A 24919-nucleotide genomic window follows, 5' to 3' on the forward strand; every position below is an offset into this window, starting at 1 on the left:
CCGGCCCCACCGTGTGTTGGACAGGCGTACCCCGGGGGTGCCCAGAACGTGGGCTCTGGGGGGCTCCCGACCCCTTCTGCCCTGAATTTGGCCACTTTCTGCCCGCTGCATCCCTGCAGCAGCGGCCTGAGCAGTGGCTGGGGCTGGGCCACCAGCCCGCTGCCGATGCCGCGCCGCCCCGAACCCACTCGCCTGCTGCTGGCTTCTGCTTCGAGAAGCTCGTCCGGTGGAAGCGGTGGGGCATTTGGGAGCAGCTGCATCTTTAAACAGCGTCCTGAGATTGCAGGTGCCGGCATCCTGCAGCCAAACCCCCACACCGTGTGTAATCGTGCAGCGCTACGAGGGCGGCGGTGCCAGCGTGACCCCAGGCCGTGCGGCACCCCGCTGCCCGCGTTGTGTCCCCGCACGTCCCCCTCCTGCGCTGGCGGCTTCAGAGCGCGTCCCCGGGGGGGCTGAGCCGTGGCACTGCAGCTCCTGGGCCCCTTTCTCTGAAGGTGGTTGGCAGAGGAGCTGCCCCGTGCCCAGAGAGCATCCTTGCAGCGTGTCTTTGCCTGCCCCCCTTGCTCGGGCAGCCCCCCCGGGAGGGCACCAGGCCCCTCTCGTGCCGCCGTGCTCCCCGCGCTGTGCTGGGCTGCCCGAGGCTGCTGCCGTGCCCTGCGGGGAGCGCCTTCTGCCACGCTGGCTCGTGGGTGGCTCTGTTAAACCTCATTTCTTTCTTTTTCGTTCTCATCCCTCTTTAGGTCCTCCTGCATTTTCATCTCCGGCTCTGTTTAATGACCTGTGAATGCCATCGGTGAAATGTTTGCCCCCCTCCCCTTCCAGATTTCCCTTTAGAATTGAAAAAGCAAACCAGAGCAGCCCTGGCCAACCAAGCCCGGCCCTTACTGGGGTATTTGCACCCCTCTCCACCTCCACTAAGCAGGTGCTGGGCTTGTGTGCCGTGCTTTGGGGGCTGGCACACGGTGCCAGCACGGCTCCGTGCAGGTGGGGCGCGGGGCGCTTCTGGTGTCGCAGACCCCATCCCGGCTTCCCTTGTGAAGGAGGAGCCTGAGCTCAGAGTGCACGCACGCATGTTTTGGGCTGATTTCAGGTTGTTTTGCAAGGACTGCACGAGTGCCCAGCGTGGGTCTGGCAGCTCGTGGCAGAGCTGCTGGCGTTGTCCTCGTGCGGCCCCGTTGCAGCTCACCTGGGCTCTTCGCAGCCCCGTCCCTGCCCTGGGTCCGGATACGTGCAACCCGTAGTAGGCAGCAAGTAGCTAGCGCGGCTCCGCTGGGGAGATCCGTCTCCATCGCACAGAATGCAAATTGGTCCCTAGGCACCTGATCGAGTGGATGGGAAATGACAAACTGAAAATTCAATGTAATAAAATCCTACAGCCTTTCATCTTCCGCCTTCATCACCCAGCGCGAAATGAATCCTGAGCGCGGGAGCTGATAGCATTTAATATCTCTATTGCTTGTCTCTGTCGAGGAACGTAATGTATTCAGATGAAGATGCATCTCCCACCGCTGCCCAGGTGCTGGGTCTGCAGGTGTGGTGCCGGTGCTGCGGCAGCACGGGGACGATCCCAGGGTCCGGAGCGGGACGTGGCGCGGCTCCTTCCCGCGGCGAGCGGCAGCTGGGCTGGCTGGTGTGCCATTCGGGGCAGCACGTGCTGGTGGGCAGCATCAAAGGCTGGGTGTTCACAGCGATCCTTCCCCTTCATCAGCTTAGGGATACGCTGGGTCGGAGCTCGAGGCAGGACCCGGCTTCAGGGCTGAGCCCCAGATGGTGGGCTCGGAGCGTGGGGTGCTCTTTGGGCACCCTCTGAGCACCTCTGGGGCGAGCAGGGCACCTCGGGGTGCAGGGAAGCCTCTCCCATTGCTGCGGCTGGTGCCCGTCACCCCGGTGTCCTGCACTACTCAGCCCGTTGGAAGGTTTTGTGGTCTGTCCGTCCGTCCTGGTGGCGGGTCTGTCCAGGCAGCTGGAGCAGAGCCCAGTGCTGGGGTCGGTGAGCGTGCGGCTGGCCCCAGGGCTGGGACCCCCTCGGGTTCCTTTCGGCAGCTCCCGTCCACGGCACCGTGCGCAGTGCTCAGGAGGAACTTGATTTCGGCTGAGCTTTTTTAATCAGAAGTTCATTCCCTTGGACAGCTAAATTACAGAAGCTTGTTAGCAGCTCTGTGTTCTAGCAAGCTGTATTTGCTCAATTGATGCAACAGCACTACAAATCTGCTCCGATCCCACGATTTATCTAAATTGATATCTTAATTGGTAGAACTCTTGGAGCGGGGGAATCAGGCACGGGCCCTGGCTCGAGGAGGAAAAAAACGCAGGGAAGCGGCCCTGCGGGCGGTGCCTGGGGGCCTGAACGGGGCCGGTGCCTCCTGGCGGGAGCGGTGCAGGACACGAGGGCTGCCAGGGCCACGCCGCCCCTGCCTGGCTCCAGAGCTGGAGGGAGGCGGAGGAAGGGGAGCGGGAGCAGCAGTGGGGACGTCCCCGCTCCTCTCCTGCCTGCGCCGTGTCCCCAGCACCTGGGGAAGATCCCTGCTGCCGCCTGCGCCGCGCAGATAAGGCTGCCGGGGCGGCAGGGGCTGGGGCTGCAACTGGGAAGGAGTTCTTCAAGGGCTGCCCGGATGGAGCCGGGCTGGATTTTGTGAGCATCGCAAGCCAAGGCTGCCTGGCTTGCCTTGTTCGCCCTGGGCGCAGGATGCTGCTGTGCCCGTTCCTCAGCCCCAGGCTCTGCCAGCCCCCGCAGCCCCGAGCCGTGCCTCCAGGGCAGCTGCTGCAAGAGCTCGTGCCTGCTCGGAGCTTTCCTGGCACGGTGGCCGCTAACTGCAAGCTCGACGTGCGCCTTGGCGGCCGTCACCGCGCCAGGCAAGCTTAGGGGAACCGTCACTCCCACAAAGCAGTCAGAAGCTGGAAGCGTAGGGAAGCTGGAAATGGCTTCAGAGGTAAAAAACAGATGGATTTGGGGCTGGGTTTTTTTCCTTAGGCTGCTGATAGAGCAGGGAACTTTTGGCGGAGACGGCCCCACGCATCCCCGGGGACCCACCACGAGGTCCCTGCCGGCGGGAGGACTCGCAGCCAGGGATTAGCGGGATCAGAGGAAGGGGGAGCCTGCGTGTGATGGCAGAGCCCCAGCGCCATCAGGCCTAACCTGCTTGGGGGTCTCAGCATCTCCACTTGTCTGAGAGAGGCAGGCACCTCTCCTGCCCGTCCCGGTGAGCGCATGGGGGCACGGTACATCCACTGCTCCCCTACCCCATAGAATCCCAGTTCCCACCGTTCCCCGGGGACTGGTGCCCAGCAGCCCCCACCCACTGGCCGTGTGCCTTCCCCTTCCCCTGCCTGGCGTTAGGCTGTCGGAGGCGAAACTGGGACGCCCTGCAACAGGGAGCTGCAGCTGGGTGCTTGCTCGGCGCCTCCCTCCCGCCGAGAGCATCGCTGCCGCGCGCAGCATCCGTGGGAAGCCCCCGCCGCGGGCGCTGGCCGGGCTCCTAGCCCAGAGCTGGCACCGGGGCTGGCTCGCTGCTTCAGCGGGCAGGCAGTCCCCTCTCCTCGCTGCTCAAGGTGAGATGAGCGCAGGGATGGAAGCCGCGGGGGCAGGATGCTGTGCGCAGCGCACGTGGCCCTGTCCCTCTGCCCAGCCGGGCACGGCGAGTCCCCTGCAGAGAGCAAGGACGCCGGAGGTCGGCGCTGGGGCAGCGACCTGGACTGCAACCAGGCGGCTCCCGGAGGTGCCGCTGTTGGAGCCCTGACGAGCTTTCCCTGTGCCCGGAATCTCTTGTCCAACCTGGCCTCTGCGGCTCGGCGCCGTGACCTCCGCCCCGGCTCCGCCACCTCCCGATGGAAAGCGGAGCCCGGGTGAGGGCAGAGCCCGTCTGCGGGGCGCTGGGGTGGCTGCCAGGGTCGGTGCCGAGTCCCCGCGGGGATCGCCGAGTCCCCGCACCCCCTCCTTTATCGCTCAGTCTCTCCCACGCTCCAGCAGATTTTAGAAAGAGTAATATTTTACTCAAACCCCATTGAACTGCGGTGCTTTCTCTCTGCTCCTTTCCCTGTCACTTGCTGATTGCCAAGATATTTATGAGAGGCTGGAAGTGCTTTGTAAGAGCGAGCTGCCCAGCTTGCTGCCGGCCGCCTCCAGCACAGCCGGAGCCGCTGACGTCCACGTCGCCCTGGACAGGCGGGAGATGGATCTCGGGGCCAGGGGAAGCCCGCACCCCTCGAGCTGCTGGTTCGGGCTCTGTTGGAGCTGGATTTATGACCCCTTTTAAGATTTGGAAGCAAGCTGTTCAGGAGGGGTCACATCACGCCTGTTTTTAGCTGTTTTGCCCCCAGAAAGGAGCTTTGTCCCGCAGTGCTGCGCCCCTTGGTCAGGTCGGGCTGTCCAGGACGTGGCTCCGCGCGCTGCGGCTGCTCGGCCACGGTTTGCAGGTGCCTGCCCGATGTTCTCTGCAGCCAGCCCTCCTGGAGGGGCTGCGTGCGGCTTGGCGGGCGGCGTGACCCCGGTGGGGGGCACCAAGCGGCCCCCCTGCCCCTCCAGCGCTGGGCTGGGGCACAGGAGCTGTGCTGGGATGCACCCAGGCTGTGGTGAGATGGGTTGTGCGTGGGCTTTCCCCTTCTGGACGCTCGCAGGGCAGCGGCGGCAAGGCTGGGCTGACGCTGTCCATGTCCCCTCCCTGCCCGGCGCCTTGCTGCTGGTCTCTGGCACCAAGCGCCCCCCTGCTGTCTGTCCCCGGGGCATCCAGGCTGCCCCGAGCTTGAGGGCTTTCCATCCCTCGTTTCCTTTGCTTAATGTCCGTCTCCTGGCTTCTCCCGTTGCTTTGGGCCGCTCTCGGCGCCTCCCTCCTTCCACTAACCGAGGAGGGCGGCTCAGCGCAGCGAGTCTTGGAGGAGCCTGCGGGTCCCCAGCTCCACCGCGCTCCCCGGGACCTCCAGCCTGACACCGTCACCCGCAGGAGGTGCGGTGAGGACGTCCCCCGTCCTCTGCAGCTCAGCGCCTGCGAGCGGCACTGGGCTGGAGTCACTGCGCCTGGAGGTGAATCCGAGGCTGCCGCAGCCGCCGCGCGCCCTGCCCGGCGGCGAGGGACGGCCTCCCGCGGCAGCGGGGTCCGCCTGCGGAGACAGCCTTGTTTCCCTGTTTGTCGAGCAGGGCTTGTACTACGAAAAGCGCACCGCACTCAACGAGCATAAAAGATTAATGAGAAACAAAACCACGAACTCATCAGTGTCTCATCTCCGCTAAATTACAGCTACAAGGATCACAGTAACTCATCCATGTATCGTGTAACAGAACTGATTGCGGGCATGGATGGGACGCGCGGCGAGCGCGGCTTCGCCAGCGGAGCAGTGCAGCGTAAAATGCTAAGTGCTCGGGCATATGGCCCTCATGTATTCTAAATATCGGCAGAGGAGAGGTGCAGCTAAGGAGAGGCGGGAGCAGAAAGTGGGGGCACTGGAGTTCCCTGATCAATATTTAATAGGGGCTGCAATAGCTTCCAGGGCGAAGACGCATGAAGTCAGCACGTTCTCGCAACCTGCTTTTTGCCCTCCGGGTAGCATGCTCCTTCTAGTGTAAAAATGATTAGCTTGCATCTCTCTCAGCAGTTCTTCTCTCCCTTCCCCCAAGTCTTCCCACTGTTGGAAGGCGATTGCCTGGCACGTGGTCTGCGGCTTCGGCTTGCCAGGAGCCGGCTCCCGGCAGCTCAGGGTGCCGTGGACGGGGGGCGATCACTGCAGCGGGCGCTCCGCTCCGGTACGGTCAGAGCCTCCCTGAGCCGTGTGCGGGTGTTCTGGCAGCCCCGGCCGCGCTGTTCTCCCTTCTCCCGCTGTTGTGTCTCGGGCACCTCGTCCTAACCTCTCTGCACCTGCAGAGGGGAGCAGGCTGGAGCCCCGCGAGGTCACGCTGCTTCACCTCAGGCGGGTTTTTCACCCCGGCTACGTGCGGCCACGCGACGGCACGAGGAGAGCCTGGCTCTCGGGGCTGTGCCGCGGCCAGGCACGGGTCCTGATCCGAGGTGGGTTCATGTGAGTGAGCTGGCACAGCTGGGTTCCCCTGGGGATTAGTGCCTCTGGCGTCCCGGTAAATTGCTCGCGGCTTACAGAGCAAAGCCAAGCGAAAAAAAGCGAAAAGAAAAGAAGCGAAAAGAAAAGAAGCAAAAAGAAAAGAAGCGGAGCGCTGGGGATTGCCTGAGGTCTGCAGGCACCCGGCCAGCCCCCGGGCCCGTGGCTGGCGCTGGCTGGGGGAGACGGGCTCCAGGGGCACGGGCTCCCGGGGGGGGACAGGCTCCCTGCCCCAGGCAAAGCACAGCGCACAGCTCCAGGGCACATCGCCGGGAGGAAGAAGCGTCTCCACACCATATGTTGTGCGAATCGCGGCAGCACTTAAGTGCTCGGTCTCATTGATGCCGTGTAAGTAATACGCCCCGAAGATTGGGCTGTGCGAAAACGCTTCCCCAACGCCGTACGTTTAAGCGTTGTCACTCTTCCGACCCAGCAGAAGCGCCTGGTGCTCTGACACCGATGCTCCGAGGAGGATCCCGGCAGCTGCCAGCTTGCATTGAGGCAGGTGACCCCCATGGGGCTGCGCCGCGTGCTCTCCAGGCTCGAGGAGCCGGTGCCGCACCACTTGGCGAGCCTTGGGGACTGCGGGGCTTGCAGCACACGAGCCTCGGACCCGGCCGTCCTGCACGCCTCGCCCCGGCTTCTTGGGGTGGCTGACGGAGTGCTGTGGCGGTGGCAAATGCCTCTCAGTCTGGCGGGTGAGCACGGAATTGCTGATGGGTGGATGAAGCTTTGACCTTTTGATCTCATCAGGAAGCCGCTGTGAATCCTCCATTGATGGTTAAATTGCACTAAATTAGAGAGGAGCTGTGCAATTCTGCCACGTTGCTGAACTGTGCAATTAACGTCCTGCCTAGCAACAGCACCCTTGTGCCTCGGGAAACTTGAGCCCGTGATTTTAGGTATGCGACCGACCTGCCTCTGCAAAAGCCGCTCGTTTTTTTTTTTTCCCAGCAGCGGATGGCTTCGGGACTCTCTGCTCCATCCGGGCGGCTGTCAGAGCCGTCCCTGCCAGCAGTGACTCTGCGGTGCCCCGCGAGTTCCCAGCATCGCCCCTGGCCCTGCCGCATCTCTGGGCTTGCCCCCACCCTGCTGGGGGGTACCGGGGCGTGCGCCGCGGGGCAGTGCAGGCACGTGGGCGCGCTCGGAGGCGCTGCCTCAGAGCCGATGTCGTCTTTGCAGCTCGGCGCACGCGCCTGCTGCCTTATCTCAGCTCTTCAGCCTCCAGCCCGAAGGATGGCGAAGGCGCCCCCGTCCCTGCAGAGGGGGCGGTGGCTGGCATGGAGAGCTCGGTGCCCCCAGCACCGCCGCATTTTGCTGTTTGCCCACCCCTCTCCGGCTGTGCGGTGCTGCTCAAAGCTTTGGCCCCTGCCATCAGCGCCGGCCTGCGAAGATCTCTGTTCGTGGCTGGACGTTTCCCAACGTGCTCAGAACGAAGCCTCCCGCGAGCAGGGGCCCTGCTAATGCCCGCAGCCCCCTCTGCACGGGCTGCTCGCTGCAAGCCGCTGCCTCCCCAGCAGGGCAGCAGAAGCGTGGCCGTGCCCTGCCTTGGGGAGGCTCTGCCTGCCCCCGGCCCTGACCCACTCTGCCAGCTCAGGCTCAATTTTACCGTTCTCTTTTATTTTGCCCCCAAGAAACAGCCCAGCGGCACGCCGTGTGCTGGAGGGGAGTGGGTCCCGGCGCCCACCTATTTTAAAGCTGGTGCAGTGGGGAGGGGACGTGCTCAGCACCCGGAACACCGCGGGGACTGAGGGCTGGGGGTGCTCCAAGGACCCTGCTCCCCCCGTGGCATGCTCGGTGCGAGGCAGCACGCGGCCAGCACCTGGCTCCCAAATCATGTTCCTGGCGCAGAGGCTGCATGCGGGTACAGAGGAGCACTGGGTTGTAAGGGGTGCTCCTGCCTGCGTCGTCCTGTGGTGCACAGCTGCGTGCCCTTCCCCTTCTGGGAAAGGTGCTGGGAAAGGGAAAAAGGAGGATGTAAGAGCACGGGGCGGGGGGAAGCTCTCCCCTGAGCAGCTCCCACCCCTTCCCCTCTGCCGCAGGCTCTGAGCACGGACCCAGCCTCACGGCAGCCACCGTGTGCCAGAATTAAACCTGGCCAGAGCTGCCCAAGTGCGATCCTGTGAAATCTGGGATGGATGAGATGAAAGTGCAGAGGAGATGGGGCATGTGCTGGAGAAACGGGGCAGGCGGTGCCCGTGGCCACCCCGAGATGGGCTGCCCGTGCCCCGGTGGTGGTGGCTCGTGGGGTCCCCTCTCCTGGGCCACGCAGAGGGGACACCAGCTCCGTCCTTAAAAGCTTTTTGCCTCCCGCCTGGCCCGGGCTCTGCTGGCCTACTTTTCCCTTGCTTCTATTCTTTTCCCCCGTCACACGCAGTTTCGGCACGTTGTGCTTAAATAGGGCTTTGTCTTCTGCTGACTTCTGCGGAGCGGGCTGAGTGGGGTTGCGGGTGAATTAAAATGCATCCCTGCCTGGCTGCTGGCTCGGTGCGCGGCTCAGCACCGTGCTGAGCTTCACCGGCTCACACACGGTGCACGCAGACGTGGAAGTCCCCGGGAGCGGGGATGCGGTGGGAGGAGGACGCTCCCCCGTACCGTGCTCCAAAGGGGCGCTCAGCGCCACGGCCGGGGCAGCGCAGTCTGCCGAGTGACAGCGCTGTGATGAAGCGGTCGGGTTTTGCAGTATCATCGAAAATTCGGGTTAACGGTTTGGAAAGAATGGAGGTTTTGTAAAATCCTGACATGGCTGCCAGCCCCGAGGCAGGGAGCCTGCGAGAGCGTTCCTGGGTCTTGGGCTTTGAGCAGAGCCAGTCCCCGGCACCTCGGGGCCGCTTTTAGGGCCAGGCTGAAACGAAGCAGAAGCGTTTCCAGCAGGCTTCGCCGAGCATCCCGATGCCTGGCTACAGAACCAGCCCCATTCTGAGACCGACAGCTGCATTTTCACGCTCCTTGTGCTTGGATCAGCCAAAATGCTGCTCGAGACCAGAACGCAGCACGAGCCCTTCCTCGGTGCCCCGCAGCATCGCTCCGCGGTGCCTGCAGCAGCGCCTGCTCCCAGAGGCAGCCCTGCTCCTCCAGCACGTTTAATCCTCACCAGAGGTCATCAGCAAACGGCTAATTGGCGCTGGGGGCTCTGGGCTCGCTGCCCGCGCCACCCCGAGCCGCTCGGTGATGACTTTCAGACGATGCTTGCTCTGAGGTTCAGCAGCCGTGGCTCTGTGGCTGCTGCGAGCAGTCCTGCTCTTGCACCGGCAGCACCTGCAGTGCTGGGAGAAGCCGGGAGCGGTTCGAGGAGCTGCAGGAGCAGCAGGGCTGGCGGGACGCACCGGGGAGCTTGGGGACATGGGAACGGCATGGGGAACCCCGCGCGTGCCTGTGCCCTCCGGTTCCTTGCCCGGCATCTGAAGGGTGTCCTAAAATTGCCTCTCCTCAACACCATTTTGCAAGATCTGCATTGTCCCCGGTCCCTCCTGCATTAGGGTCTGGGGTAACCCCGTGTGTCGTGGCACGTGCGCCATACGTTGGGGTGATGCCGTGGTGCGGGTGCTCACCAACACCAGCGCTCGGGGTGTCCGTCTGTCCCCCTGCCTCGCCCGTGGGCAGAGTTGCTCTTCCGCCCGCAGCCAGCCGTGCGAGCCGCCCACAGTGCTGCCGGTTGGGACAATTAGCATATCGAATCACTTCCCTGCGAGACCGGGGACGATAAATTACTTTTCCGTCGGAAAATAGCATAAAAGGCCCATTATGTGCCGATGAGAGCGTTTATGGAGCCAGTCTGCTGCTCCTCAGTGGGTTTTGCACTTTTTAACGAGTTTCCAATTGGCTGGGTGGGAACAAAGTCGGTGCCTGGGGCTCGTGTTGGGCGAATCCCTGAAGTGCTTTGGGCACAGAGAGGTGGCAGGAGGGACCCTCGGTGACCTGTGCCGTGGTGGAGCCTCCGCTGCTGCCAGGAGGGACCGGTGCTGGTCCCAGACTCCACATCAGTGCGGGGCCAGGGGCCACTCGGGGTATCCAGGGTGCTCCATGGCACGCCAGGGCTTTGGTCCCTTCCTCCAGATGAAAAGCGTCGCGGTGTGGTGATTTTGCCAGCTGCTGTTTTTCTGTGCTCCTTCCTGCACGCTGTGCAGTGGGGGCCGCGTGGCCACAGGAGCGTGGGCGCCCGGCGGCGCTGAGGGTGCTGCTGCTGCTGCCCTGCGCTGCCTCCCCCGGCTGGCAGGAGTCCTCTTCCCGGCACCGCCAGCTCCATTTCATCGTTTCCCTCTGGCTCGGAAGGCAGTGCAGGATGTGATCGCTGTGCAAAGCCCCGGAGCTAGCGCGGCCTGGCAGCCTGCTCCTTCCTGAAGGCTTCCTCCAGCTGCGAGAGCGCGCAGCGGGGACGGGGCTGGCGCCTCGCCTGCCCTGACCGAGGTTTGGCTGCTGCACCGCGGGCACAGCCCGGCCCCGGTCTGCAGGCAGGGCTGGCCCTGGAGCTGCTCTGTGCCGTGCCGTGCCGTGCCGTGCCGCTGCTCCTGCATAGCCACCTCCTTTCCGAGGTGGCTCCCTGCTTGTGGCTGGATTGCAGCACGGCTTGGCACGGGCATCCCCTTGCTGCAGGCTTTGTGCCATGAGCGTGCCGCAGCCCAGCCCGGGTCCCGGTGGTGCTGGACACAGGAGCAGCCCCAGGAGCTGCCCAGGCGGTGCTGGCGTGCTGCCGGCCCGGCACTCGTCCGCAGCTGCTGCAGCCAAGCCCTGGGGACCCCGGGGACCGGGTGTGATGCTGGGGCTGGCGCAGTTTGCTGTTGCGATCCTAAGCAGGGCCAGCCAGGCTTTCTGCTGCCTTTCCCAAGCTGCGTTCCCTTCATCTTCACCCTAGTGAAATGGGGCCAGCCTGAAGGGTTTCGGCCCCGAATCGTTCCGTTCGCAGCCCAGCAGCTGGGATTAGCGGGTGGCAAACTGAGCCCCGAGCCCTGCTGCTGGTTGCTGTTCTCTGGTCTCCTCCGTGCCTCCCACCCCTGCACTTCCCTCTTTTCTGCTCCTCCGCTGCTCCGCGCCTCTCCCGGTGCTTTGGGTGCATTTCCTCTGTGGGGCCAGCTGCAGGCACCGCCGCAGTGCCCCGGTGCTACCCAGTGCTATTCCTGCTCTGTGCAGGAACCAGGGTTCCCTTTTTTTCCTTCTTTTGCCCCGACTTGTCTGCATGGCCTTGCATCCCCAGGGGGCACTCGGGAAGTCGCATCCGAGCCCCCCTGGCCCCACCGCCCTGCTGCTCCGCGCGGCTCGCAGGGGTGTCGCGAGAAGGGGCGGCTCAGGTGGCACGCTCCATCTCCCTGCTTCAAACGAGAGGAATTTATGGCCTGGGAATGCCAAAGGATGACAACCTCATGGCTTGCCAGCTACCCGTTGAAAGTTTAATTCCCGGTGTCAGCGCAGGGCTCTGCTGCCCGATGGGTGCAGGTGGAGAGGCGCAGGGTGAACGCGGCAGTGCCGGAGCTGGAGCGCCGCAGGGGAGGGGTTTTGCCCCCTCCTGTTGCTGCCATGTGGAGCTGGGATTGTTGGGGGCAGCGCCGGGGGGGGCTCAGGTCCCCTTGAGCCTCTTGAGGCTTCAGGCAAAAGAGAAGCAATTGGAAAGGAGGAGCCATTGAACCCGCCGAGGAAAAATATTTTTTAAACGTCACATGAGCCCTCCGAGGGTCTGCATTAGGGCAAGCAGGTGTCAATCATAAAATCCAATGAAACAGCGTTATTTTGGACAAAACCTTGCTGGGGAGATGCTGTGGGTGCAGGGAGCCAGGCCACGTTTGGGCAGCGCTGCCCACCAGCCCCGTGCCCGCTTTGTGCTCGTGAACACGCGGCCGGCTGCAGGTGACCCGAGGGCATCCTGCGTCAGGTGCTTTCTGCTGCTCCCTTGGCCTGGCTGCGGGCAGACGGCTTCACTGAAAATAGAACTCAAGTATTGTGGTGGTTAAAATTAAAATTTAAAAAAAAAATCCTTCTGAAATTGCCGAGTATTTTTACACATCTCAATTTCCTCATTAGCGACGACATTATCTCCTCGTCCGTGGAGAGGTAGCTCTTTGTCTGTGCGAGTTGCCAAAGCACCACCAGCTAATGAATTCCCCATTGATGCGCAATTTTGTACTCAGATGATTTTTCAGATTAGTTCCTGCGCAACAGGAGAGGAAGGGGCGCTGGGTTTCCCACTGGCACGTAAAGATGCTCCCCCGTTTTCCCAGCTGGAGGAGATGGCGACAGCCGCACGCGCGCGCGGCGCTCCTTCCCGCGGCCGCGCGGAGATTCGCGAATTCGGGAGTTATTTCGCAGACCTCCCCCGTCTGCAGCCATTCTCCTCCAATATTCATGAAACAAAAACTTCGGTCGCTTAGAAATTACTTTCCGTAGGAATTCTGATGGGTTTAAGCAGAGGCTTTCCTTGCAGAGGGTGATCCCGTTTTTAACGATGTAATTTATAGTTGCTGATTACAGCCCTGAACGTTCCTGTGTGAGCAAACACACTCGGAGCAATAAACACGCTATCTGCTGGCGACAGGCTCCCCGAGTGTCGATAGTTGAGAGGGAGATATCCAAAGGATGCCTGTAATTAGCCCGAGCGTTTAATTTAATAAAACAAGTGACTAAAAACATAAGCGTGCTGTATTCTAAAAGCGTTGCGCGTAATTACAAATTATCTTAATTCAGCGCAGGCACAGCCAAGTTGGTAATCGCCTAATAAATAACTTCCATTAGCTGTTGGCAGCCTCGCCGCCGGGGTCTGCCTCCGGGGGTCCCGGGGGCGGCGGGGTGGCCGCCCGGGGGACGTGGAGGAGCAGGGAGGGGGCCGGTGCTCGCCGGGAAGTTCTGTGCCAAAGCAGTTGTGTGGTTTTGCTTTTTATTTTTGCGCTGGGAGAGAGCTGGCGAGGGCACCGATTGCACGTGGTTTCCGTGCGCCCCGCGGCTGCTCTGCGGGGCTCTGTTATTTCCCCGTGGAGGCTCCGCCACGGCCCCGAGCTGCCCGCTCCCCTCGTCCCCAGCGCTGCCCGGGCACCCCCTCGGAGCACACGTGTGCCCCAGGAGCTCAGCCCTCGCTAACCCGGATCCTGCTCACGCAGGAGCTCCCCGTGGCTGGGGCTCTCCGGGTCCCCTCCCCACCGTCTCACAATTCCCGGAGCAGCCCCGGGCTGCGGCTGAGCGCAGCCGTCAGCCTGCGGGGCTGGGAGCGGGGCGCCGGGGGCTCGCAGCCTTCCCTCGGCTGGGCTGGGGCACGGTGCTTGCCCTGTGGCCGCTGGACCCTCGGTGTGCTGAAGGTGCTCGTGGGCTTGGAGGAGTTCCCGTGGTGGAGCCGGCTCGTCCCGGCGCTGCAGGGGCAGGATCCGTCCCATCCCCCTGCTGCAGGAGAGCCAGCTCCCGGGAGGGCGCCTGCTCAACCCGCAGCTGGGGCCGACGAGACGAGCGATATTAATTGGAGCCCGCTGCTGAGGCGATGGCAGCAGGCGCGTGACGCAGCGATGCAGGGGCGCGGGGACCCTGCCGCTGGCCCCGGCCCCTGCGCTGCCGCTCCCCTTCCTGAACCGCGCTGCTGCGGGCGAGGAGCGAGGCCGCGGCACGGAGCGGTTGCAGGAGCCCGGGCTGCGAACAGAAACGTGCTTTTGTGCCGGCTTTTGAGGAATTAGGGACGCTGAGCACAGTGGCGGCGGGGAGATAAGCGCTCAGCTCTCGCAAGCAATTAGGAGTGCGGCTGCCTCAGCCTCAGCTGCGCCCCTGCTCGGGTTTGAGCCCGGCGGGGGGGCTGCTTCCCGGGGCAGCCGGAGCTGCTGGTGACGTGCCTGCTTTTTGCCCCGGGACGCCGCGGTGCTGCCCGCAGGATGCGCGGCTCTCATGGGGCGGGGGTGGCGAGGGCGACGTCCCCTGCGGGATGCAGGACGAGGGGGAGCGAGGTCAGGGTCCCCGCGGAGCTGCGTGCGCGTGGCGGAAGGCGCTGCCTGCAGAGGCTGAAATCCCTGCAGAAAACCCCGCGTCCTGCTGCGCCTGCTGCCTCTGCGTGCTCCCAGGCTGGTGCTGGTGCTGTGCCCGTGCCTCGTGGAGCAGGGGCTGTGTTCCTGGCTGTTTTTTCCCAGCGTGGGGTGAAATCCGTCACGCTGTGTGCAGGGGGCTCCCGGCCTGAACGGCTGCTGCTGCCTCCGGGGAGGAGCAAAGCTCACGGCTTAGCCTGGGGAGAGGAGCGTGAACAGCCCCCGGGGGGCTCGGGGCTCCTGACCCATGGCTCTGGCACGGCGGCGGGCGGCTGTCTGTCCGTGCCCGGTGTCCGTGGGTCAGATTGATGGGGATGTCACCCCAGCCTTGGCGTTGGGCAGTCGGTGTGCGCCCCGCTGGGCTGAAAAGCAGAAAGCCCTGCGCCCTCGGAGGCTGTGGTGTGCGGGGCAGGGGCTCCCCCCGCTCTTCTCATCGCGATGTAGCAGAGGAGGAGACCCCCAGGTTTAGGGGGGTAAAAGGTGTAAATCTGTGTAAAAGGTGTAAATCAGAGCCTCTCCCGAAGGGCTTAGCGAGTGCTTTCAGGCTTGATGGAGATTGATGGTTGCTGGAGAGTCCCTGGGAGCGCGGAGACCCGAAGCCCTGGGGAGGGCGTCCTCGCAGCACCATAAATACTGGGCTGGGCGCTGAAGGGTTTTAGGGGAGAGGCGGAGGACGGTCACGGGATCGGTTTTATGGGAAGAGGCCTGGATGGAGCCGTTGCCCTTCCTGGTAGCTGCTTTCTGCAGGTTGCTCGCTCTCCTGCCCTGGCTTTGCTGGCCCCCAAGGACACCGGCTTGCAGGGGGACGTCTGGCACCGGGGATGTGCGTGGCTTCAGCCCGGTTCTGAGCTGTGCCAGGAGCTGTGGCTCGACCCACGCGTGTGCTGCGGGTGCGATACCCACGGCTTGGTGCCAGGGTGCTCTCCGGCCACTGCAGGGATGTGTGTCTGTCCGCGTGCAATTCTGGCGGTGCTTCAGCCGATGGACGCTTCCACAGCCTGGCTTTTGGGGAGGAGGAGGAGGAGAGAGAAGAGGAGGAGGAAGAGGGCAGCATCGCCCCGTTCTGCTCGCACTCATGCCCGTGCCATGGAGAGGCAGCAGGCGTACTCGCAGTGGGCTGGGAATGGCTGGGTGGGTGCCGGGGCGCTGGGGGCACCTTTCTGCACCCGCTGCAGGGCTGGGGGATCCCGAAGCAGGGCTGCTTCTCCTCGCCCTGCCAGTGCGCTCTGACAGAATGCAAACCTCGTTAAAATGGTAGGCTTCCAATTACAAGGCTCCAGCGGGGAGTCCGTTTTGATAATGAAAGCAATTAAAATGGGGACCTCTCTATATTTTTTTTTGCTATAGATGTTCAGCTCGGAAGTAGCTTGGTTTGCTGCCTTTATTTGGACCCTGCTAATGATGCTGGAGCCATTCCTCGGCCTGAGGTGCTCCAACACCCACCTGAGGGCTCGCCACCCACCTGGGTGCAGTGGGGACGATTCAGCCCTGGGGCGACCCCCCCCCAGTTCCTGCTGTGGCTGGTGCTGGGAGCCCCGTGGTGTGCGGGGTTGGGGGCTGCTGGTTTTGGGGGCTTCTGGTGTGGGCCAGAGGCTGCGTGGGCACCATTCCTCCCCATTTTATACCCGTGTGGTTTTGTTCCTCTTCCTCTCCAAACTCTGGGTTCGCTTGGCTCCTTGTGTGCTCGGCAGTGCTGGGGGCGCTCGTCCCCGCGAGCCGTGCCGGTCCTGCTGCCGCCTGCCTCGCCATGGCACCCTTGTGCAGCACCTGGCCGCTCTGCTCTCCTCTTGTAGTCACTGCTGTAGCAAATGGGGAAGTTCTGAATTTCTCCCAGAATGTGCGCGCGGCTGCTGGGGCACCAGGGAGGAGCGTGGACACCCCCGGGATGCCCGGCACGGAGAGGGGAGCAGGCGCGGGGCAGCTTTGGGACGGGGCTGTCACACATACAAGCTGTGTGAGCGATGTGCCGGGGCTCCCTGAGCCTCCTGCCCGCCCTCCCACCACAGCCTGGGGCCCGGGAACAAGGTGGGAGCGACCCTGCCGCAGCAGCCGCGGGATAACGGGCACCCGGGGGAAGCTTCTCCCTGACCCCCATTAGTTTAGAGGTGCCCTTTTGCCCCGAAGCCTTTGAGTATTATGGAGCTCCCAGAATGGCTGCTTGCGGCTAATCCTCTTACGGTTGTAACTCTGGCTGTTCTCGTCAACTGAAGGAATATCCACCGAGAGGCTTTGATCTTCCCCTCACCTCTCTGAGACCAGCGGGAAAAGAGCCGCGGCCGCGGCTGCCTCCGCTCGCCAGGCTCAGCAGCGGCCGCCTGCTGCGGCAATTGTGCTGCTCCCGTGCAGCCCCCCGGGGTCACCGATAGCTGCTGGTGATGGTGGCACCCCAAAATGCCGGGGCTGGGGGACAGCCACCCCTCCGTGCTGGCGCCGTGGGACTCATGCTGCTGTGCGAGGAGCCGAGCTGGTGCCAGCGCTCGGTAAATCCCGTCCCGCAGGGGCTCTCAGCGCGCGCGCTCTCCCTTATCGCCGCTTAAAACCCTTCCTCTGCGGCTCAGCCGTGGCCGCCCCGTGTTTATCGTTCCTCTGAAGTGTTCCAGGGCACGTGCCGCCTTGGCACCGAGTGCCTGCTGCCGGGGAGCTGCTTCGCAGGCAATCCAGGAGCCGAGAGCACTTCTCCAGAAGAGCAGGCAGGGCTCAGGGCGAGGTGCTTGAGGAGCTGGAAGCGGCACTTGACGCCGCGCGCCCAGGGACCGGCACCGCTCGTGCAGGCAGGGGATGCCTGAGCAAAGCGCCGGTCGTTTCAGCGGGAGCCCCTCGTCCTTGTGTCCTGGCTGCGAGTGCTGCAGGACTGCAGGCACCTCGGCACCGTGCTCCTGGAGCCGCTGCTGCTCCCGGGGCCGTCCCTGGCCCTGCGGAAGCGCCGCCCTGCCCGTGGACGAGGCGCTGGGGCAGCGGTGCCGGTGCTTGTGCTGCCCCCACGTCCGCACGTGTGCTGTTAAGCCAAGCGCATGCCTCCGCGTCCTTGCAGACAAAGCCTCGAGGCGTTGCAGAGCCTCTGGCAGGGAAAAGCCTCTCTCTCCCTGGAGGCTCGGCGGCAGTGTGCTTTCTTTTTTTGCTCGCTGGCTGCAGTCACCTCTTCAAAGCCCCGTAGCCGGGCCCCGGTGTCGGACACGCTTGTAACGGCAGCAAGGAGCACGGCGCCGTGTTCGCTGTCACCGCCTCGCTGTCCCCGCTGATGGATGTCGTGTCGGCACGTCCCCGCCAGCCGAGCGTGCCGGGTTCAGCCGAGGCTGCGCGGGGGCGGGAGGGCTGGGGCCGCCGACGTGCCGCGCTGCTCTGCCGGCCTCCCAGCTCCCCGAGCGGGGCGCTGAGCGCGGGGGCACTCGAGGCTTTTTTAATGCATCCCCCACGCTGCTGCCCCGGGGATTTCCCTGCCCGCAGGAGGGAGCCCCGCACCCCGGGGGTGGGAGGGTCGCATCCTTCCCCCCCCTGCAGGCGCACCGTGACGCACGCCGTGATGCTCTGGGGCGCACCAGGCACCTGTGGCGGTGCTCCCCTGCGCGAAGCTGAGCCGGCAGCGGATGCAGGCTCGGGATTTGTGGCTCTGTCGTCGCTGCAGCTGATCGCCCTGGGTCGGAGAGCTGCCAGCAGCTTGTGGCCTTGCAGGGGCGTTGTGCCCTGGGGGCTGCCCTGTAGCAACGGCTGGGGTGAGAGGGTGGGCGGCGGGGGGCTCCCTTCAGTGGGTGGAGGCACCAGGAGGGTACCTGAGTGCTTCGGAGAAAGAGGTCGGAAACGTGGGCAGTGCGCCTGGGTGCAGGGTGCAGTGCGTGGAGCTGTGGGGTTTGGTGAGGGGCCTGGTGAGGTGGGCAGGGGGCAGCGCCCGGGGGTCCCGCGGCACCGGGGAGGGGTGGGAAGGGAGGGACGGGGAGGGAGGGAAGGGCAGAGGGGTGGTGTTGCAGGGACAGAGGGAGGGATTGGGTGGGAAGGGCCCCGGCAGCCCCCGACCCCACGGGGTCCTGGGGCTTGCAGCTCGCAGCCGTTCCCCATGGCTGGCAGCCCCGCGTTGAGCAGTTTGTTCTCCGTGTCACCTCGAGTCGATGTGCCATACTAATCGCTTAAGAAATAATGAGCTTCCCTAATCGCGCCAGCACGGGAGGGGAGACCTCTCCCCACCGTGGTCCTGCCCCGTGCCTTGGGAAGAGCTGCGTGTCCCAGCTCCGTGCCTTCAATGCTGTGACCTTTTCGGGTCGCTGGCACCCACCGCGTCCCATGTCCCACGTGGGGCAGGCGGCTCCGTGCGGGGCCGTCCCTGCTCGTGGGTGCAGGTACAAAGAAACCTGCCTGGTTTGCAGCCATCCCAAACAGAGGATGGAGACGCTGCCTGCTCCGTGCCGGGTGGGTTGCCACCGTCCTGGGCTGAGGGACCCGGGCACCGGGGCACTGGGCACGGGGAGCCCCAAGACCTGGAGGGCAGTGAGGAGCCGCGGGTGCTTTGTGTTCAGCCCCCTCCTGTTGCAGGGCGCCATCCTTCGCGGCAGATACGGGCCGCTGGCTTCCTGAAAATAGGCTCTAATTGGCTGCTGTGCAGCGTAATGATTTTAATTTGACGAGAGGGCCGTAATTCACTTGTCCTGCTGCGTGTTTAGAGCCACACGTGAGGGGTTTGAGGCAGAGGGGCCGGGGGTGCCATCCCCCTGCGCTCATGGCCCCGTGCAGGGCGCACGTCCCCAGGGTGGTGCAGCTCGGACCCGCTTTCAGGGCCCCCCCGTGCTTCATTTTGAACAAGAAGCTTTTTTTTGTTTTTTTTTTTTTTTTTTCCTGGCTTTCCTGGCACGGATCTGCGGGCAGCAGCACGCTGCTATTGATTTCCAGTTTAAAATTCTGCGCTTCCAGGAGTGTGGGCGAGCAGCTGACCCCCTCCCCTTCCCCAGAAACTCCAAAGATGACGCTCGACGCATCGACTGGCTCGATAATAAAACGACTTCCTCGCTGCACACCTTTAATTAAATAAGGCTAATAAGCCTTTTTTTTTTTTTTTTCCCTTTCCTGCATGCCTGACGCCTTTCCCCTGGCCGCTGGGAGAGCCAGGGCCACCTATTGGCGTGCGCCGTGCCGCGGGGTCGCGGGGGTCCGGTGCTGCAGGGAGGGTGCCCGAGCCAGAAGTGCCGCTCGCCCGGAGCTGTGCTCTGACAGCTCTTCCCAAAACCTCAGCTTCCCCTCCCCTCCCGCAGCCTTTCCAGGGCTCGGCAGCTTTTCTGCAGACAGCACTTTGCACCCGGACCTGAGTCCCAAAGGCAGGAGACGTTGCCGCTCGGCGCCTGGCTTTGCAGGATCGCAGAGGACGTGGGAGCCCTCGCTGCGCGCTGACAGCGGGGCAGCTGACGGGCGTGCTGCTGCGGTTCAAGCTCTTGGCTGGAAAAGTGGTTTAAAAAAGCCATATCTTTATATGTGGCCGTAATTGCTGGATGTTTGATGGTCGTAGAATTTAGTTAGCGTCCTTGCTTTTATATTGATTTTTAATGTTTATTTGCAAAACCTCAAACGTGTGTCCAAGTTCTTGAACGGCTTCCCAGAATGATCTACTGGGCCACTTCCCCTCCGATATGAAATCCCATTTTTACAGGCCAGCAAAACGGTATTTAATGGTGGCTGACAGGGTAGCGTTTAAGGGCGATATGTATTGGACACTTAAATGTTTCTATTATCCGACTCCCGGCACAGATCATTGCATTTTAGTTGTTCTGGGAATTGCAGAAGGGTTTGCATTTTTCATCAGCGTCACCAAGACTTGGCCTTGGGGGAGACCCAGCCCCTCCTTGGCCAGCACAGTGCCGTGGTGGCTTCTGGCACGGCACGGCACGGCACAGCGTGGCAGCGGCTCCCGGTGCGGTGGTGGCTTCTGGTGCGGCGTTGGCCCCCGGTGCAGCAGTGGCTCCTGGTGCAGTGGCGGTTCCCGGAGCAGCGGCGCATCCTGGCCCAGCGGTGGCTCCCAGCACAGCGGTGGCTCCCAGCGCATCACGGCACGGCCCGGGGTGGGTGTCCTGGATTAGCGGGGCTGCAGACCCCTGTGTCTCTCCAAGGTCACCGCTTTTTCGTTTCTTTTAAGGCAAACGTTTGCTTTTGTGCAATTCCGTGGAGAGCGGCAGCTGCGTTTGCAGAAGAGGCTTTTAAGCACTTGAGCGCTGCTTCCAGGGCCGGCTTTTCCCCACTCCTCGTTAATGCAGCGGCGGCGTTTTACCCAAGCCCTGGAAATCCCTGGTTAAGCAGCGGGTGGAGGAGCCCTCCTGGAGCGCTTGTTCCCCGCCGGCCACGCTTCGGGCGGACTGGAGGGCGCACCCCCCGGGATCCTGGGCAGTCACCCACCCGTGCTTTAAAAGCAGAGCTCAGGCATCTTCGCTGGCAACTCCCTGCCCTCCTCGTGCGGAGGCTGCGGAGCTGCCATCAGGTCACTTCGCGGCTGACTTTAATCGGAGCTGGCGGGCCGAGCCCCCGCGGCGCTGCGCTGCGGGCCGGGCGCTGCCGGGGCTGTGCCAGGCTTCGCTGCTCGCTCCCGACGTCCCCGTCCTCGCTCCTCCCCTTCCCAAACGCCGTCTTGGACGGGATTAGGAACTTAACAGCCTGTGCCAGATAGACACTTAAACAAGCAATAAATTTGGAGTTCGTTAGTGAGGATTAATTGGTGTTTGCACAGGGCTTTGCCTGTGCAAAGCAGTAGATAGGAGCCAGAGCAGTGTTATTTGCTTTGAAGCTTCGCTGTGACCTTGTTGGGGTTCATGAGGGGCCCACGGTGCACATCCTGCTGCTGGCAGCTTTTTGCATCCCTCTGCTGGCGTCCCTTTGCATCCCACTGCCCGCATCCCATCATATCCCATCACCGCCCACATCCCATCACGTCCCGCTGCCCACATCCCCTTTCATCCCAGAACGGCCACGCTGCAGAGGCGCGTGGACGACAGCCGCCTGTGTGCTGAGCCAAGCGTGCCCTGGGCCACCCGGGAGCACGCTGCGGACTCGGGGACAGGAGCTGCTCCGGGAGCCCCGCGGGCAGAGCAGGAGCCCGAATTTAGCCAGCAGCTTGCGCATGCCTCCAAGGTGGACGTCCTGGAGCTGCTTGGATGGAGCCGGGGAGCAGCAGGCAGCCTCTGGCTTTGCAGGGAGGAGAGGGTGGGTTTGCCTGCGTGGGGGCTTGGCTCCGGCTCCTCCGCACCTCGGGGCTCCTGTCTCCTCCCCGCCTAGGGGAGCGGAGAGCAGGGAGGTGACCCCTGGGGCACTCGGTGCTTCCAGAGCTCTCCTGGGCCCTGCAAAGCCTCTGCCCTCGAGCAGCTGCCCTGGAATTTTGGCTGTGCTGGCGGGTCCCTTGCGCCGTGCCGTGGCCATGTCCCGCGAGATGCTTCAAGTCACCAGCGCCCAGAGAGGCACAGGGCGCCGCACGCCGCCGCAGCCGGCCCTTTATTCCGTGGGCAGCACACGGCTCTGTCTGGGCCACCGCTCCGCTTGAAAAAGAATCAATATTTGGCAGCAGGCAGCAATCAGTAAATGGAAGCCGGCTTTGCACGCCGCATTTGTCAGGATGTAATTGGGAAGGGGTGGAGGGGGAGGTCAGCAGCAGCTCGTGCGCGCTCGCCACCGCCCGCGAGCGGCCGCGGGCACGCGGCTCCTTGCTGCCCCTCGCTGTCCCTGCGTGCCCCTGGCTGTCCCTCGGTGTCCCTCGGTGCCCCTTGGTGTCCCTTGGTGCCCCAGGACTGAGGCAAGCCCTCGAGCCCTCCCGCTGCACAGCCCACGTGCCGGGATGCGGGTGGGAGGCACGGAGGAGCAGCATCCCCGCGGCAGCGCGGCGCAGGGCTCGGCCCGCCCGGCTCCCCGGCCCCTGGAGCTCTCCCGCTGTCCCCGCGCGGTGCTTTTTCAGCGGGGCGATGCCTGCTGCTGCCTTCCGCTGCTCCGCAGCGCCGGGCTGTGAAGTGAGGAGTTAGGCAGCCCTGCCGCTCGGCGGGGAGCAGCCCAGCCCCGCTGCGAGGGGACGAGGCCGGCTTTGTGCTGCCGGGGCTGGGGATGCCCGGGGGCTGTTTGGAGCTGGGGGGGGGGACACGGCGGTGGCTCCGCGCAGACCCCGCTGCGAGTGCTGTGGGATTCATCACGCGGCTCGACTCCAGCTCTGGCGCGGGGCTGGGAATTTTTCTGGCACCAGCCAAGTGATGGAAACGCCTCCGTCCCCGGGGAGGGGAGCGGTGTGAATAACGCGTCCTGCTGCTGCGTGCTGCCTTCGGGGCTCGGCGCTGGCAGTGCCAGCATTCCCCCACGGCAGGAGCCGTGCTCTCTGTGCAGGGTGGCTGATTTTTCCTCCAGCCAGCCTCTCCAGCAACGTGGCCTTACGATGCCTGTGCCCTCGCCTGGCTTTGTACGGCTGGGGGCAAGAAGAAAGCCCCCGCCGTGCGTGAAAAGCCGGCTGAGCGCAGGAAAAGCCCCCCTGGGCCACGGTGCAGCGTCCTGTATCATGGGTCCATGCCGGCCTCGCCCAACCCCCCAGTGGGCATCAGAGCTCCTTTCGGGAAGGAATCATGTCTCTGCTGACCCCATGCCCGGGTCCTGTCCTCACTGCACCTGCGAAGGGGTTTTCAGCGGCTGCGTGGAGCAGGGGCCTCCTGCGGGATGGGTTTGGCACCACTGGCTGCTGCATGCGGGATGCCCTCGCAGGATCCGACTGTCTCCAGCACCCGTGGCTGCGCTGAGCGGCACGGGCACGGAGCAGGTCCAGCGAGCAGCCTGCGAGCGGTGCCTAGGAGATCATAAACTCTATCAAAGCCTCATTCATTATGGGAGAACGTGGAGCGAAATTGCCGTCGTGTCTTTGTTCGCTTTGCTCCCTCTCCCATCTGATTCATTTCCTTCATTTCCTGCTGCTTCTGCCTTATCTCGTTCCTTTCAATTTTCTCCTCCCTTTGGTTCCCCTGGCTGGGCACCAAGGCTGCGCCGCGCTCACCCTGCCCCGGGCTGCTGCGGGCACAGGACAGGGCCCCAGCGCCGCCGTCGGGATGGGTCTTCGCTATCCAGGCCCCCATGGAGAGGCAGGGACAGAGGCGGGAGCAGCAGGCCTGGGGCAAGGCGGAGCAAATTTTGGGGGGCCGATGGATTTGCAGCCTGACCGTGCTCAAGCTGCGGGGTCAAATGGCTGTGGTGTGGCCAGGACCCCTGGTAGGGCTGGGGTCTGCCCCACTTCTGACATCTCCAGTTCCTGGGGATGTGTGTCTGGGTGGTCCTGGGTGTGGGTCCCTCGAGGGAGGGCAGCAGCTCGCAGCCCCCATGCCCTGCGGTGTGCACCCCTGCTCTGAGCCGTGGCCAAGCTCCGGCTGTGCCACACACAGAACCTGGGCACGGTGTCACCTGCGGGCACGGGGACGAGCGGGGACGATCGGCTGCGCTGAGCCGAGCCCTGCAGGGTTTATTGGGGCCACCGGCACCCAGCTCCTCGCCTTGCCCTGCCTGATGGGTCCTCGTCATGCTGCTGGGAGCTCCCATACTGAGGGATGAAACCCTGCCCAGGGCTGGCCACAGGTTCCCGTGCCCAGCAGGAGCCCACCCTGGGGTGCTGGCACTGGTGCTGGCTCCAGCTCCGTGCCGAGGGCCCCCTGCCAGTGGCACAGGCAGCGGTGGGGACATTTGGAGGCACCAGCCAGGGGCTGCTCCGCTCCTGGCAGCGCGGCTGTGACCACCCTCGAGCTGGTGGCAGCCAACCCAGCCTCCACGGTGCTGTGCTGAGCACCGGTGTTGGGTCCAGAAGCCCCAGCGAGCCTCAGGACGGCGGTGCTGGTTGGGAAGCGGGCGGTGCGGTGCTCCCCGGGCAAGGCAGCAAGGCACCGGGGTGCTGCTCCTCGCATGGCGCTGCAGGCTCGGCGGTGGGCGACGTTCCCAGCACCAACATCCTTCGCTTTCAGCTGCTGCCGAATCTCTGCCTCGTCTCCGTTCTTCGCGTCGCGCCCATCCAAGCGAGAGCAGCCCCGGCTCTTCCTTTGGCTGCGGTGCAAACGTGGTGCTCGGCTCGGGGCCCCCCTGCCTGCTGCAGCTGTGGGCAGCGCCTCGGGGCCGCACCAAACGCTGGCACGGCACGACGGCTGCCCCGCTCCCCGCCGGCTCCCGCGGCAGCGTGAGTCGTGAGGAATGGTGGTTGTGGGTTTTTGCTGTAATTGCAAAACTTCTGGAGCAGGAGAGAGCGCCCGTGGCCGCCCTGTGAGTGCTGCAGCTCTTCTCCAAGCCTTCCAGCGTCCCCCTTGCTGCTGAAACCCCCGGGGAAAACGCTGGAGACGTGGTGCCTCTGTTGGGGGTGTTGTCCTGAGCCGCGGCTGGCTGAAGTCTCAGGCTGAAGGTGCAATTCAGAAGCCTCCCTTTTACATGAGGATCACGAAAACCGGCAGCGTAGTTTTGTGTCTGCGAGCTCTCGCTGTGCCTGGAGCCTGTGCAGCAAAGCACAGAGTGTCCAAAATCACAGACACGAGCAGGGAAGCTCCCAAGGGGGAGCTGCCAGCGCGGCCCTCCGGAGACGGGGCCCAGCAGCACGTTGGCTTTTAAAGCGAGTTTTGTCACCCCGTGCACTGCCCCCGGGGCTGGCGGCACAGCCCGTGGGGGACGAGCCCCTTAGGGCAGTGGGTCCAGGGGCACCGTCTCTGGTCCAAGAACTGATCAGTCCCCGGAGCTGGGTCACCGGGGGGGACACGCAGGGATGTCACCGTGTGCCCGCCCTCGCTCTCGCCAGGCACCTGCTTTGGGCGCTCGCGGGGATGGGGGCAGGGGGGACCCGCGGCCCTCGGGGAACTGCTGGCATTGCTGGCATCGGGGCTGGTTCTGCCATGGGGCAGGTGTGGTGCAAGTCTGGGGGCTTGGAAATCCCATGGCGAACCTAA

The 24919-nt window shown here is 64.1% G+C and overlaps 1 protein-coding gene across 1 annotated transcript in view; it reads left to right on the top strand.

Annotated features, from left to right (window-relative positions):
- The window catches only part of SND1 (staphylococcal nuclease and tudor domain containing 1), a 115398-nt gene that overhangs the window by 20860 nt on the left and 69619 nt on the right, over positions 1-24919 (top strand). The window lies entirely within an intron of this gene.

The sequence above is a fragment of the Anser cygnoides genome, chromosome 1 (genome assembly GCF_040182565.1).
Source record: "Anser cygnoides isolate HZ-2024a breed goose chromosome 1, Taihu_goose_T2T_genome, whole genome shotgun sequence".
Lineage (NCBI taxonomy): Eukaryota > Metazoa > Chordata > Aves > Anseriformes > Anatidae > Anser > Anser cygnoides.